Below are 14,569 nucleotides of genomic sequence, written 5' to 3'. Positions count from 1 at the left end.
TTAGAGTCCTGTCATTGAGCGTTTACTCTCCGGACGGTTGAGCCTGGTATACATTGGTAAAAGATCCCTGTTTGAGCCAGGTGCCCACCTGACTAATTCCCCAACCTCGTTTTGGGGGCATTTGGCTTAACACCATACCTTTAAAAACCCAGGGCTTTTTTTGTATCAGGAACTCCTTTGCATATTAGGCCACACACCCCTGATGTAGCCAATCCTCCAAGAGCTTTCAGGGCTCTTTTTAGAATACCGTTCAACATGGTTGACTCTGACCAGTCAACCCACCACTTCACCGATGTAGGGATTTTTACTGAAGTTTTCCTGCTTTCTCCATGATCAGCGACAGAGCGTGGTGCTAGGGGAGAGGATGTCCCCATGATACCTGCTTGAATGTGGAGTGCCACAGGGGACAATCCTCTCTTCAGCGTTGTTTAACATCTATATGTGCTTCCTCACCCAGTTGATCTGGGGCTTTGGGCTGGGTTGCCATCAGTACACTGATGACACTCAGCTTTATATGTTCATAGAATCATAGAGTCGGAAGGGACCTCCAGGGTCATCTAGTGCAACCCCCTTCACAATGCAGGAAACTCACAAATACCACGCCCCCCCCCCCTAAACTTACAGGATCCAGCCTTTGTTTAATAACCTCTACAGAAGGAGAGCCCATCACTTCCCGAAGAAGCCTGTTCCACTGAGGAAATGCTCTGTCAGGAAGTTCTTCTTAATATTGAGCCAGAAATTATTTTGAATTAATTTCAACCCATTGGTTCTGGTCGTACCTTCCGGAGCCACAGAAAACAATTCCACACCATCCTCTATATGACAGCCCTTCAAGTATTTAAAGATGGTGATCATATCACCTCTCAGCCGCCTCCTTTCCAGGCTAAACATCCCCAGCTCCTTCAACCTTTCCTCATAGGACTTGGTCTCCAGACCCCTCACCATCTTCGCCGCCCTCCTCTGGACCGGTTCCAAGTTGTCTATATCCTTCTTAAAATGTGGTGCCCAAAACTGAACACAATACTCCAGGTGAGGTCTTACAGAGCAAAGTAAAGTTATACCATCATATCACGTGATCTGGACACTATACTTCTGTTGATACAGCCCAAAATTGCATTTGCCTTTTTAGTCACCGCATCACACTGTTGACTTATGTTCAGCGTATGATCCATTAAAACCCCTAGATCCTTTTCACACATACTACTGCTAAGACAAGTCTCCCCCATTCTATAAGCATGCATTGGATTTTTCCTACCTAAATGCAGAACTTTACATTTATCCCCATTAAAATTCATTTTATTGATTTTAGCCGTTTTCCAGCCTGAAGGTCATCCTGTATCCTGTTTCTGTCTTCTTCTGTGTTTGCAACCCATCCCAATTTAGTATCATCTGCAAATTTAATAAGCGTTCCCTCTATTCCTTCATCCAAATCATTGATAAAGATGTTGAACAAAACAGGTCCCAGGACAGACTATATGGTTTGAAAAGAGACACAAAAACGACAGGAAGAGCAACCGCAATGCAAGCAGAGCCCAGCAGGACCCTGGTTATGCAAATCCACCTCTGGATTTTTCTGTCCAACTGCAGAGTTGGGGATGGGTCAAGTCAGTAAATGATGGCAGCCTTTATGACTTCTCCGGCAGTTATGAAATGGCTCCACCCACCTCCCCCCGCCCCCACCAAAGAAAACTGCAGGATTCAAGCAGCAGACTTTTCAACAAAACATCACTTTATAATAAACATAACATCTTTTCAATCTCTGGCATAACTGAAACACAAGTGGTCTCTGAACACAGCTACCTTGGCAGGGACAGGGTCTCCAGTGTCCATCAGAAAAGGCAGGCTGAACACAGGGCAAAACCTAGCAGATAGTGCCCATTAAAGAAAAGAGGAAATCCCAAATAGTAACTGAAAATGCGGGACCTCATCTTCCTCTATAGGCTCTGCAGCAGTTCCTCTCTCGTGCTTGAGGAGAACGAAGGCTGGAGAGATCGAGGGGGGGGCGGGGGTCTGTTCAGAGCTCTCCTGTATCTTTTACAATGGGAAAGGCGTTACTGTCACTTTAAGGAATAAGATACAAAGGGGGGGGGGGAGGAATGTTGGGAAATGGAGGGGAAATATTTCCATTTTACTCCAGTCAATTTTGGTGGCTGGAGACAGGAGAGGTCTTCACAGGCCTTGAAAAAAGGAAGAATATTGAGAAATACTATTTTCTTCTTGATGGTCCTGGTGTGAAGAAAAGGTCCTAGGAAGAGATTTTGAGGTGGCCTTTTTCATACACACAAAAGAAGGGCAGGAGGGTCTCTCCATGGAAGGAGGCTCCAGAGAACTCATGGAGAAGGGCTGCTCGGTCAGCATCAAAAAAGGCCACTCGCCCCCCAGCATAGTTCAGGCACACTCGGATCCTCTTCAGCTCCCCAGTCACAGTCAGGGGACGGCTATATTTTTTTATATAAGCCCTAAGCATCCCTGACTGCTTCCCCACAGTCCAGATCCCTTCCTCAGGACTAAAGGAGAATTTTACCTTCCTCTTCACAGACTTTCTGGCCACCCCCACATACCATTCTTCTTCACTTCCCACAAGGACTTCCCAGAAATGGCAGCCTCCTGTGAATCCCTCACGGCCCAGCACAGCAGTATACTTCTCAAATCTCTCAGAACTGGTGGGCAGAGCTTGAGGTTGTTCTCCCACTCGCACGCTTTTCTGACTCTCAGACAGGATGAGCAATGGATTGGCCGTGTGTGGATCCAGAGTCACATTTGCTGTTGAGGGAAAATGAGGAGACAAGAAGTGAAACGGCACCAGCTGGGGGATTTCACCCACTGGCCTGTTTGGCTTCCTTCTCCTGCCAGTCATGGCCTCCTCCCACCTCTGCCACCCTCTCCTTGGTCATCAGGCTCTCCTGCCTGCTCCTGCCCTTCTAAAAGGCAGAGCTGTCTTCCCGCATGCTTCAGAAGGCAGACAATGTACACAACAAGCACCCACAGGGACACCATCTATTTCCTCCCATATCCCATCCTGAAAAGAGAACTGTGAAGGAGAGGGGAAAAAATGGCATTTTCAGTCACAGGCTTCTTTGGTTAGAAATCACACACAAGAACAGATTTGTCTCCCTTATCATGAATCTTCCTTCTTGCTGGTCCTGGGGTGGGGCAGTCTCTACTTCTGGGAGAAGCTCATTCCTGGAGACCGGGAGAGTCCAGAACCTTGCAATTCCGGGAGGGGACGGGCTTCGCTCCCAGGCCCCAGTCTGGCCCCGAAGCAGCACAACTCCCTCTCCAAATGATCAAACATGAAATAAGACCTCCAATAAAATGGTCCAAAACCCCCTCCAACCAACCACACAGAGAACAGGGTGAAGAACTCAAAAGAGACGCCCACCAGTTCAGGAAACTGAAATTGAGGCAAAGAAGCCCCATAGAGTCAATACAGCACACCTACTCTGGCTCAAGTGCTCTTCTCTTGGATGGGAAGAGACTGCCCTACTCTAGGACCACCGACAAGGAAGATGCACAGTGAGACAAATCTTCCATTCTCCAGTGGTCCGGGGTGGGGAAGTCTCCACATCTGGCACGTAAGAAAGCAGCATGCCTCAGAGAGGGGAAGAATCTCAGACTCTAGCCTAAAAAGGTATGCTACAGGAAGTATGCGACTTCCAAAAGCAGTCCCAGCTGAACCCATTTTGTCAAACCTGTAATGATGAGTGGAACAATTTCCAAGTTGCAGCCCTACAGACCACCTCTAAGGAAGGGAAGGACCGGATAATGCTGAGGTTTCTGCCCCTCAGAGAGTGGGCTGTAACACGCGAAGGGGGATCCAGTCCCCTTGATCTATATGCCAGGATCTATATGCAGTCTCTGACCCATCTACTGATGGTGAATGTGGAGACCTTATGGTAGGGGTGTCATATGTCCCATCCACAGACCAAATCAACCCTCCCAGGGCTTCAATCAGGCCCATGGGGCTCTTTTACTCCCCCCTCCCCCCTCCTGTCCTCACCCATTCCCCAGCTCCTGCTGCCTTGCCTTTGCAGGCTGAAGCAGGAATCAAAGCTGCAAAGAAGATGTACAGTGGAGCGAAAATACACTCCACATTTTCCTTGCAACTTTGTGCTGAAATATGTTTCAATGGAGTGGAGCTGGGTTTAACTTCCCAGCATTCCTATGGCCAGCTGGGAAAACCCAGAAGGTGCCTGAATGCAGTGGGGAAGCAGGTAAAAAACCTGCTACACATTGAACAAGGGGCAGAGCCAGAACTGACAGAAATATCCTTGGTACTTAATACTTAATTCATATTCCCAACTCCTCTGCCCCCAGCTGCTGCAAAAATTAATGCCTGTTCTCATATCCTCAGTGGAAATTTTAATAGACCTGCAATATTACCAGTTGGAACCTCTTCCGGACTGGAGTTACCAACACAGAGCCATTGAACATCAGACATGATCTACTCTGGATGGGAAACCTGATGCCCCAATAGCCACCTTTGATGGGAGAATAGCAAGACTTTTCTTATGGAGCTCAGTCAAGCTCTTGCCCGGCAGCCATTCTCCCATCGTTTCAATATGGTAGCAGGTAGGTGAAAAGAGGCAGTTCATCTCCTCAGAGTTCACCTTTTCTTTCGTCCTTACCAACATCCTCAGAGCAAGAAGGAACTGGCTGTGGCAGGGAGGGTCAGATTTTGAGAAACAAGAGTGTTCTGTAGTAGGCTTGCCAATCCCCAGGTCCCAATGGGGTTTCCCTCACTTTTGCAGGCTCCTTCCCCTCCTCCCAGTCAGCTGGCCAGTGAGGGAAGCCTTGCCCAACAGTCACCATGTGCCTTTCCACTTCTGGAGACTTAAGAAGATGCTTGAAAAGACTTACTTTTTAGACGGTGTGTCTGTGCCTTTAAATCTAGAAGCCAGGCTGAATGTGGGTGGGGTGAGCTGGCAGAACAACATGGTTGCTCCCAGTAGCTGCGACAGGAGCCCAGAACCTCTGTTTTACAATCTTTTCAGAGGTCGTTTCCATAGTTAGGGGTAAACTAGAACTTTGGTTTCCCCTGTGTTAGTCTGAAGAACTTGGAACTTCTGCAACTCATGAGTAAATTGCCCCAGTGAGACCACGCAAGTGTGAGATTGCAAACTGTTTATTTTGTGGGGAGAGAGAGAGAATGTTTACAGGGAACATGCAGCTGCTTGGGGTGAGGAAATGAAGACTGTATTCAGGGGAACTGCACTGCTGTATTCTTATTTATTTATTTCAGGGAACAGGAAAGTCTCTTGGCTCCACCCTCAAAGTCTCCCACCCCCAAAGTCCCCAGGTATTTTCTGACTGACTTGCTAACCCTCTTCTGCAGTGCTATCTCTGAGAACACCAAGCAGAAGAACACAAATTGTAAGGTGAAGCTTTTTAGTTTAGAAACAATTGACCAGTTTATGAAGAAAAATGTACCTTTCTGCAGATGAAGTCCAGAATCCAGAGTGTCTGAGAAAGCAAAGGAACAGAAAGTGAGTGGCAAACCTTTCCACTTATCACAAATCTTGGGACAAAAATATCAGCTAATACTATTTTCTTTTGGGGAGGGAAGATAGCATGATATAGCCCAACATTATCAAATCTTGGAAGCTGGGTTGGTATTTAGACAGGAAACTAAAGAAGACTCTGCAGAGGAAGAAAATATCAAACTGCCTCTGTTTCTCAGTTGCCTCGAACACCTCTTGGTGAGGTCGCCAGAAGTCATTTGTGACTTGATGGCGCATAAGTACATATTCATATGAACATATGAAGCTGCCTTATACTGAATCAGACCTTTAGTCCATCAAAGTCAGTATTGTCTTCTCAGACTGGCAGCGGCTCTCCAGCGTCTCAAGCTGACGTTTTTCACACCTATTTGCCTGGACCCTTTTTTGGAGGTGCCAGGGATTGAACCTGGGACCTTCTGCTTCCTAAGCAGATGCTCTACCACTGAGCCACCGTCCCTCCCCATATTCCTTATGAGTTACAGCTAAAGGGCCAAGTAGAAGCTTTTTTGGGGTGGGGGGGAGGGGACTGAGTACAAATATTCAAATTTGCTTTCACAAGTCACTGGAGTTACTTGAGATTCATGCCATAGAAAGTCCAATATGGCTAAATTCAGGACGTTTCTAGACACAGGTTCTGCAGTGCCATCCTGAGCAGAGTACACCCTTCAAACTCACTGATTTAAATGGGCTTTTGACTTTACTTTAAAGACAGCACTGTAAGGAGAAGGGGGGGGGGGGCTGAAATTGATCCAGTGGCTGTCTTCATTAAATGCAGATGCCCTGAAGGGCAGTTTCCCTCCCCCTTCCTATCATTTCAGGTGCTTGCTTGACCATCTACCTCGCCATGTGCCCTTGCATGGTCACAGTAATGATCAGAGATCAACAACATAGAATAACCTCGAGAAGTCCATGTAATGAAATTCTGAGCTGAAGTTATGGCAGAATTCTCATCAGAAAACTTTCCATGGTGAATTAAAATGGCCTTCTGAACTGATACATAAACTCCCCACGTTCCTGGGTCTGATAACGATATAACCATCCTGGAACATCAGGCCCACTCTAATGTCCAGTTTGAAACTTGACAGCATTGGGCACTTTAAGGAGCCAAAATGCTGAGTCAAAGTTATGTAACTCCAACTATACAAGTTAATGAAATGCATGTGAGTAACATGTGCAGCTAGTTATGTGATTAAGGAATATGATTGGCTAGCTGCACTATAACAACAGAGGCCAAACTCTCTGTCTCCTGTGGGTTAATGAGAAAGGAGAAAGGTGTGGAGGAGTGGAGAGATAATTTGGATCAAGACTGTTACTCTGTCGGACTGGATAAAGATATTGATGTATGGACTAGTATGTGTGGACTGCTCTATTGGATTGTGATTCTGTACTGTTGACTTGGCTGGACTGATTACCTGTAAACTGACTATTGGACTGACTCTAACTACTCTTTTGCCCAAACCCAAATATATCTGTTGAAACGGCTTTGTTGAAGTTTGTCTTCTTAGAACTGCAGCTGGGGCTGAACTTATCAGGTTACTCAAACCCGAAGAACTTCCCACGCACTGACAAAACTCTTGCAGTGTTTCTTCATTACCTTTGAATTGCCTCTTGATGACCTCCAAAGGGGGATTGAAATATGAGAAGTACCAGATGTGCCACTTCAGGGCAAGTGGAAAATCCACTGGATTCTCAAATGACTCCTTTTCTTCATACCTGGAGAAAATCCCATTAAGATGCTATCCATCCAATTCAGAATCTCCCCTGTCCCAATGGATGAAAGAAGTAGAGGAAGGAACTGCCAGAAAGCCAAGAGAGACCCAGGCTGATGCTGAAAACACTGAAGGATTGGGGGAGGGCCCTTTGGACAGGCTTGTAGCCATGGGGGTGCTGGCCCTTCCACCCAACCCCACCCTCCACCTGTATGGCCCCTCCTGGTGACCCGGCTCTCCCCAGTGAGAGCCAGTTTGGTGTAGTGGTTAAGTGTGCAGACTCTTATCTGGGAGAACCGGGTTTGATTCCCCACTCCTCCACTTGCACCTGCTAGCATGGCCTTGGGTCAGCCATAGCTCTGGCAGAGGTTGTCCTTGAAAGGGCAGCTGCTGTGAGAGCCCTCTCCAGCCCCTCTCACCTCACAGGGTGTCTGTTGTGGGGGAGGAAGGTAAAGGAGATTGTGAGCCGCTCTGAGACTCTTCAGAGTGGAGGGCGGGATATAAATCCAATATCTTCTATCTTCTTCTTCTTCAGTGCTTTCGTGGCCCCCGCTCTCTCTGTGGCTGCTGCTCTGGCAGCCACTGATCTCCCCACCACTCTGGTGGCCCCCGCACCACTCTGTGGTGCTTCCCCCCTCCCTCCCACCGACACACAGGAAAAGCAGCGCAGAGGTGAGCAGCTGCCTCCTCCCCACTTCCTCCAGATTGCTGCTTTTCCCGCTGATCAGCTGAAGGGGGGAGGCTGCGGCTTTGAAAGAGTCCCGCTTTTCCAGGGCTTCGGTCTGTCGGTGGGTGGGAGGGAAGGGGGAGGCATGCCGGAGGGGAGCGGGGCCGCCAGAGCGGTGGGCCCCTCCATCTGAAATTTAATTCAGTGGGACCCTTCACCCAAAATTTTCTGGCTATGGGGCCGCCTTTGAAGAGAAATGTTCACCTCAGTGTAGCTCCTGCTTTGTTAAGAACTGGACCTGGGTTCCACACAGCAACTGCAGAGAATGGCTACCACAAAACAATACAGCTGGTTTTGTGCACTAAATAGCACTGCAGAAATTAATTGTTCATTTTTTCTGCTCCTTGTGCTGTGTTTTGTGCATGTGGAACAACAAAAACAGGGAAGTCCCCTGCCCAGCTCTGTCTTGGCATGAAACAAATGGCATGAGGAAGAGAAGGCAGGAGCCCTCCCTCTCCCAGAGTGGCATTTGAGGCCTAAACAGGGTCTGCTTTCTTCTTTTAGAGCCATTTGCTGCAGGTGGCATGTGACCCTGTGGAGCCCAGGCCAAACTATCTTTTAAAAAGCAAATGTCTGGTTTGGCCCTAAGAACTGCAACCCCAAATCCCCTGCTCCCGTCTGTCTCGCAAATGTCCAGGTACAGAACAAGAAAGCTCGTGAGGGTTCTGGACAAGGACTATCCCGGCTGTCTGTCTGTCTGTCCCTCTCCCGCCCCCCTACCCCTGACATGAAAAAGGCCAAAAAATACGTGAGGGAATGACTGCTGTTCCTTCAGTACTGAATGAAGGACAAATTCACAATGTGGAAACAGCCGTGGCCAATCTGAGTATGAGCAACATGTTTAAATGCCATGTGGTTCAGGAACACTGATGGAAACACGGCAGACACGCCAACTCCTGCTTTGTGATTTGTATACCGTTTTCGCACACAGCTTACCTCGCAGTCACAATCCTGTTCCCTCCGCAGCATCCGGTCGGATTTCCCACCATCTGCGCTGGAGTTACAGGAAGTGCCACCACTTCTCCATAGCAAACGTAAACTGGGTTTTAGCAGTTTACGTTTGCTACGCAAAAGCCGCGGCACTTCCTGCAACTCCGGCGCAGATGGTGCGAAATCTGACCGGACGCTGCGGAGGGAACAGGATTGTGACTGCGAGGTTAGCTGTGTGCAAAAATGGTAGTACTCTCACCCTACCCTCCTTAACTCATGGAGATCATCGGTTTGGATTGGGTGGTCATCATCAGACTGGGTTGAGAGGGCATCCAAGTGCTCCTGTAGCCAGCCCTGATACCAACCAAGATGTTATTGGTGCCAAGTAAAGTTTACCACCTGCCATTTTATGGAATGAATGTAGCTGAGAGGACCTGAACTCTGTTTCCTGGGGTATTTTGTAAATAAGTTGCTTTGGCAGCAGCTGCTACCATTACAGAAGGATCTTTATAAAGTGACTGATGGTAAGCTGTGGCAGCCATTTTGTGGCTGACATCATCTCCTGTGGCAGCGTCCTTCACACCAGGTCAGCATTCCAAAGCTGCCGGCAGCCTCAAAAAGGCTGGAGACCTAGAGGTGCACATCTCGGTGCCAACCCAGACCACCCACCATTTCACTACACAATTTCTTGCTGACGAGGCTCTGTGCATAAGCTGTTTGCCACTGAAAGATGGATGGAGATCCACACTGATTTGGCTCTGAGTCAAGATGCTGAAGGACTGTGTTCTTCACAGGCTACTCAGTCCAATCCCAACATTATGAAGGTTAATGCTGAAGGCCTACTTACTTCTGCAAGGTGCTTCTGGCATCCTGAGGAAAAATGGCAGAGAGAAAGAAAGAAAAGAAGAAGATATTGGATTTATATCCCGCCCTCCACTCAGAGTCTCAGAGCGGTCACAATCTACTTTACCTTCCTCCCCCATAACAGACACCCTGTGAGGTGGGTGGGGCTGAGAGTGCTCTCACAGGAGCTGCCCTTTCAAGGACAACCTTCTGCGATAGCTATGGCTAACCCAAGGCCATTCCAGCAGGTGCAAGTGGAGGATTGGGGAATCAAACTCGGTTTTCCCAGATAAGAGTCTACGCACTAAACCACTACATCAAACTGGCTCTCGGTGCTTGCTAAGAGACCTCAGTGCTTGCTAAAAGATCATACCAGGAAGACCCCTCTGGAAGATTCTACCCTCTGGCATTTTGCTTGTGTCCAGCTAGCAGACTTCACTCAAAGACTGGCGTAGATCTTCATAAAGTGGGAGAAAAATCTCTGTGAGGTTAATACCAGCAGACAAAGTGAAGCCATTTTGGAGCAGTGTGATCTGCTCCGACAACTTAACAACGATAATGTTCACAGAGATTTTTCTTCACATGGAACGCTGGAAGGCTGTGTACCCCTTCTGGCCACCTGCAGCTGCAAAGGCATTCCTAGCAACGTTTCTTCCATCAGCCTTGCATCACTGCAAGACTGCCTCCCTTTTCCCTGCTACATTGCTGAGCCAGCTTGCAGGCATTTCCCTGCAAGATGGCTCAACAACACAAGGGAAGGGAGGGTCTAGCCATCAATGCCATCGTATCTGCACAGATGTGAAGGGCAGGCAGAAGCAAGCTCAGCGGTGGCAGGAACAGGTGTGCGGATGCCATTCCTGTAACCACCTGTTGTTGCTGTTGTGTGTCTGTGCATTTGGAGCGCACATCTGCAAGCCACCACCATAAGCCACGTTCCCTGCCCCACAGACATCCTCCTTTTAAAATGTACTGTGAAAAACCTTGCATGGAATCCTCACTCCAGGGGTGGGGAGGTTTCACAGAGCCCCTGCTTTTGTCCAGTCTGCCCCTGGCTGGAGATGCAAAAGGACAGAGAGGAAAACAGCTCACATACAGAGATGAAAACTTCCTAGCAGCATAAACTGGCCTTGTTTGCTTTTCTGCTGAGCAAAGGAGGCATAGAGAAGATTTGGAGCCAGCCTTTTCCCCTAGGGGACCCTGCCTGTTCCTGCCACCCCCTCACCTGCAGGAGATCACTGGCTGGCAGCTGACACTTCTCTTCCATCTCCCAGATGAGGCTTTCGAGAGAGGAGAGGGCCTCAGAGAGTGCGGCCAGGTGCTGGTCCCTTTTCTTTACCACCTCCATCTCCACCTCTTCCATCTGGGCCAGCAAAAGCTTCTCTTGTTCCTCCAGAAACGTGTGCAGTTGCCTGAACTTTGCTACTGCCTCTTGCTTCTCTCCTTGGGTTTGTTTCTGAAATGGAAAGAGAAGAAAATCGGTCCAGTGTCAGGAACACAGCTGGTCTCTGCAGTGGGAAGAGCCTCCTATGAGAAGAGCACTTGGGCCTTTCAGAGATCACAATTAACATTCAGCAGGGACAGTGGAAGATCCACCAGGCCCAGCCTCAGGGCCAAAGAACACAAGGATCTCCCTCCAACTCCCGGAGGGGTTCTTTCAGCCACAGAGGATTCAGTCTGCAGCAGAAGACCCAGAGAAAAGAAGGGGGGGGCTTCAGTCCGTTTGTTCCCCCACTAGAACACCCTTCATAGGTTGACTCCCCCAATCCATATTAGGGGATGATATACCGTACTATTTGAGTAGAAACCCCACTGGGGGCAAAAGAGCACAGAAGCCCCTTCACCTTGCTTCGTCTTCCAATGTAAACTGCAGCTTCCCTGGCTGCATTTTGGGCAGGGAAAAATTGCAGAGGAGGGGGAAACTACACACAACTCAGTATCCCAGGTACTTTCCCCACCTTAGAATCTGCGATGGCTTAACCCCACTTGGCCCAATTCAGCATCGCTGGGCTCCTATCAACATTTGCAGCAAGCATGAGGAGGAGGCAGAGACTCCACCCAGATTGCTTGCTGGTGCATTTACACATATGGGGCCTGAATACGTATGTTCTTCTTCCTATGATTCTCTCTACAGCAAAGAGTGCCTTGGAAAGTCAACTGATGCTGCTCAAAACAAAACATCCAGGGCACTGGAGGGCAGGGAGCTCCCAAGGCACAAGAGCGTGCAGTTCCACAGCATCCCCAGACTCACCACCCAGGTAATACCTCTGCTTAGAACTGCAATGTTACCCCTACCTAAGAGCTGCCTTTGGGGCCTGTTCTGCTGCATACGGACCATGCTGTGCATCTAGGGATGCCAGCCTCCAGGTGGGGCCTGGGGAGCCCCTGGAATTGCTCATTTCCAGACTACAGAGATTGGTTCCCCTGGAGAAAACATGCTTTGGAGGGTGAATTCTGGTTTTAAACAATTTTATTGATAGCATATGGTAACAATATCCATTTATATCATCTCTATCCCTAACCCATATGATATTTTCTAATTCCCCCTCCCTCCATTACTAGACTCCCGCCGAAGTTATATACTTAAAGTTCACTTATAAAGGTACCTTTAACTATAACAAGCTAAATTCATATTCTACCTTTTTCTAATACTCATTATTAAATTGTCCAATGTCTTTTTACGTTCCATTCTTTCTCTACATAACCTCTAAATTTCTTCCACTCCCTTTTAAACACTTCCAAATCATAGTCTCTTAGAATTCTTGTTACTTTATCCATCTCGCTCCACGATAAAACTTTCACAATCGAATCCCATTTCTCTTGTATTTTTTCTTGCTTCCACAACTGCGCATACAATGTCCTAGCAGCTGAGAGCAAGTGCCAAATTAAAGTTCTATCTTCTTTTGGAAATTTTTCCATTTGTAATCCCAACAGAAAAGTCTCTGCTACTTTCTTGAAGTCATATCCTGGAATCTTAGATATTTCTTGTTGTATCATCTGCCAGAACTTTTTTGCTCTTTCACATGTCCACCACATATGATAAAAAGAACCTTCATGTTCCTTACATTTCCAACATCTATCCGACATCTTTTTACTCATCTTTGCCAATTTTTTAGGAGTCATATACCACCTATACATCATCTTAAAACAATTCTCTTTAATACTCTGACATGTTGATATTCTCATAGACTTCTTCCAAAGATATTCCCATGTATCCATCTGTATTTCCTTGTTTGCATTAATCCCCCATTTAATCATTTGAGATTTTACTACTTCTTCTGTAGACCATTTCAACAATAACTTATATATTTTCGATATTAATTTTTCATTATCTCCAAGCAGAACCTTTTTCATTTCTGTTTGTTCACATTTAATTCCTTCAGATTTAATATCGTTTTCCATCAAAATTTTAATTTGTTGCATTTCAAACCAGTCATACTTGTTGTTCAGCTCTTCAGCAGATTTTAATTCAACTTTATCACCTTGGATCTTTAGTAACTGATTATATGATAACCCTCTCTCTTCATCAGATTCAACCGTTATTTTTATTACTTCTGCTGGTACTATCCATAACGGCTTTCTTTCATCACCATATTTCTTGTACTTTATCCATGTATTTAACAAATTATTTCTGATATAATGGTGAGAAAAAAACCATCCATCTTTTTTTTTCCCATAGTACATATAAGCATGCCAGCCATTTTTGTTTCCATGAGCTTCTAGCAATGAGCTGGAGGGTGAATTCTATGGCCCTGTGTCAGTTCTGGATTAACCATTAAGCAAAAGAAATACACGCCAAGGGTAGCAAGGGAAAGGGACACCCCACAGATTTTTCTCATAACTCTCATGCCCTTAACTTTTTCACTGGTGCACTCAGAGCCAGCCATAGCGCACATGAGTGCCCCAGGCAGCCTCACTGCCCACCGACCTCCCGCGCTATGCCCCCAATTTTAACACCTGAGTAAAGCATGAAGCACCGTGCTCCTGGGTCTCTTTCAAGGCTGCCCCCCGCCATTCAGCTGATTGGCGGGTAAAACAACGCTGAGGCAGAAAGGACGAGAAGCCACTGAAAAAGCAGCTGCCGCCGCTGCTCCTCCCCACTTCCTCCCCACACTATCCAGGGAGGAAGTGAGTAGGCAGTAGCCAGCAGCAGCCGCCTTTTCAGCGGCTCCTCATCCTTCCTGCCGCCACTGCCCAACGCTGATCCTGGTGAGCAGCCAGCCTCTGTGCTGCTTTACTTGCCAATCAGCTAAGTGGCGGGGGCAGCAGCCTTGAAAGAACCCCTGGAGAGCGGCACTTCACTGGGGCATTAAAACAGGGAGGGAGGGGAGGCAAATAGGAATTTGTCTAGGGGGCAGGAGTGAGGGCCGATTTTGGGGCCCGCACCCTACCAGCCCCCTAGGCAAATGCTTAGTTTGCCTAGTGGGCAGGCCGGCCCTGGGTGCACTCAGCTGCTAGTTAGTGCTAAACAAATACAAATAATATAGCAAATATAAATTATACTTAATATAGTTGTGAGGTCTGGCCTGGGGATGGAGTAAAAATCTGAATTTTTAATCTCTTATTTCACCTTCAGCACTTACTGAGTCTCAATGTTTTGTCAGTTAAGTAATGGAAAGGCAGCGGGGCAACGTTGTTGGGCTGTGATTAGGGCAACTCCACTTCCCAACTGAAGGGGAGGGGGCGGCCTCGTGAGCTGACATTCCTGCTCTTTGGACTCTGTTCATTCCCCAGCCACAGTGACACTTACAAGCAAGTCTTGGCTTTCCCTCTCAATGTCTCCTTTATACGCCACAATTCTCTCTCTCTCCTTCTTCAGAATCTCCAGACAGTTGCAGAACTGATCCTGCGGGGGGAGGGGG

General features: G+C 47.6%; 1 protein-coding gene and 1 non-coding gene across 2 annotated transcripts in view; both read right to left on the bottom strand.

Annotated features, from left to right (window-relative positions):
- The window catches only part of LOC132571817 (uncharacterized), a 239,513-nt gene that overhangs the window by 132,284 nt on the left and 92,660 nt on the right, over window positions 1-14,569 (bottom strand).
- Window positions 5,887-5,961, bottom strand: TRNAP-AGG (transfer RNA proline (anticodon AGG)). The gene has a single exon. It is a non-coding gene; the product is annotated as a tRNA-Pro (tRNA).

The sequence above is a fragment of the Heteronotia binoei genome, chromosome 5 (assembly GCF_032191835.1).
Source record: "Heteronotia binoei isolate CCM8104 ecotype False Entrance Well chromosome 5, APGP_CSIRO_Hbin_v1, whole genome shotgun sequence".
NCBI lineage: Eukaryota > Metazoa > Chordata > Lepidosauria > Squamata > Gekkonidae > Heteronotia > Heteronotia binoei.
This window is presented reverse-complemented; position numbering and strand designations above follow the sequence as displayed.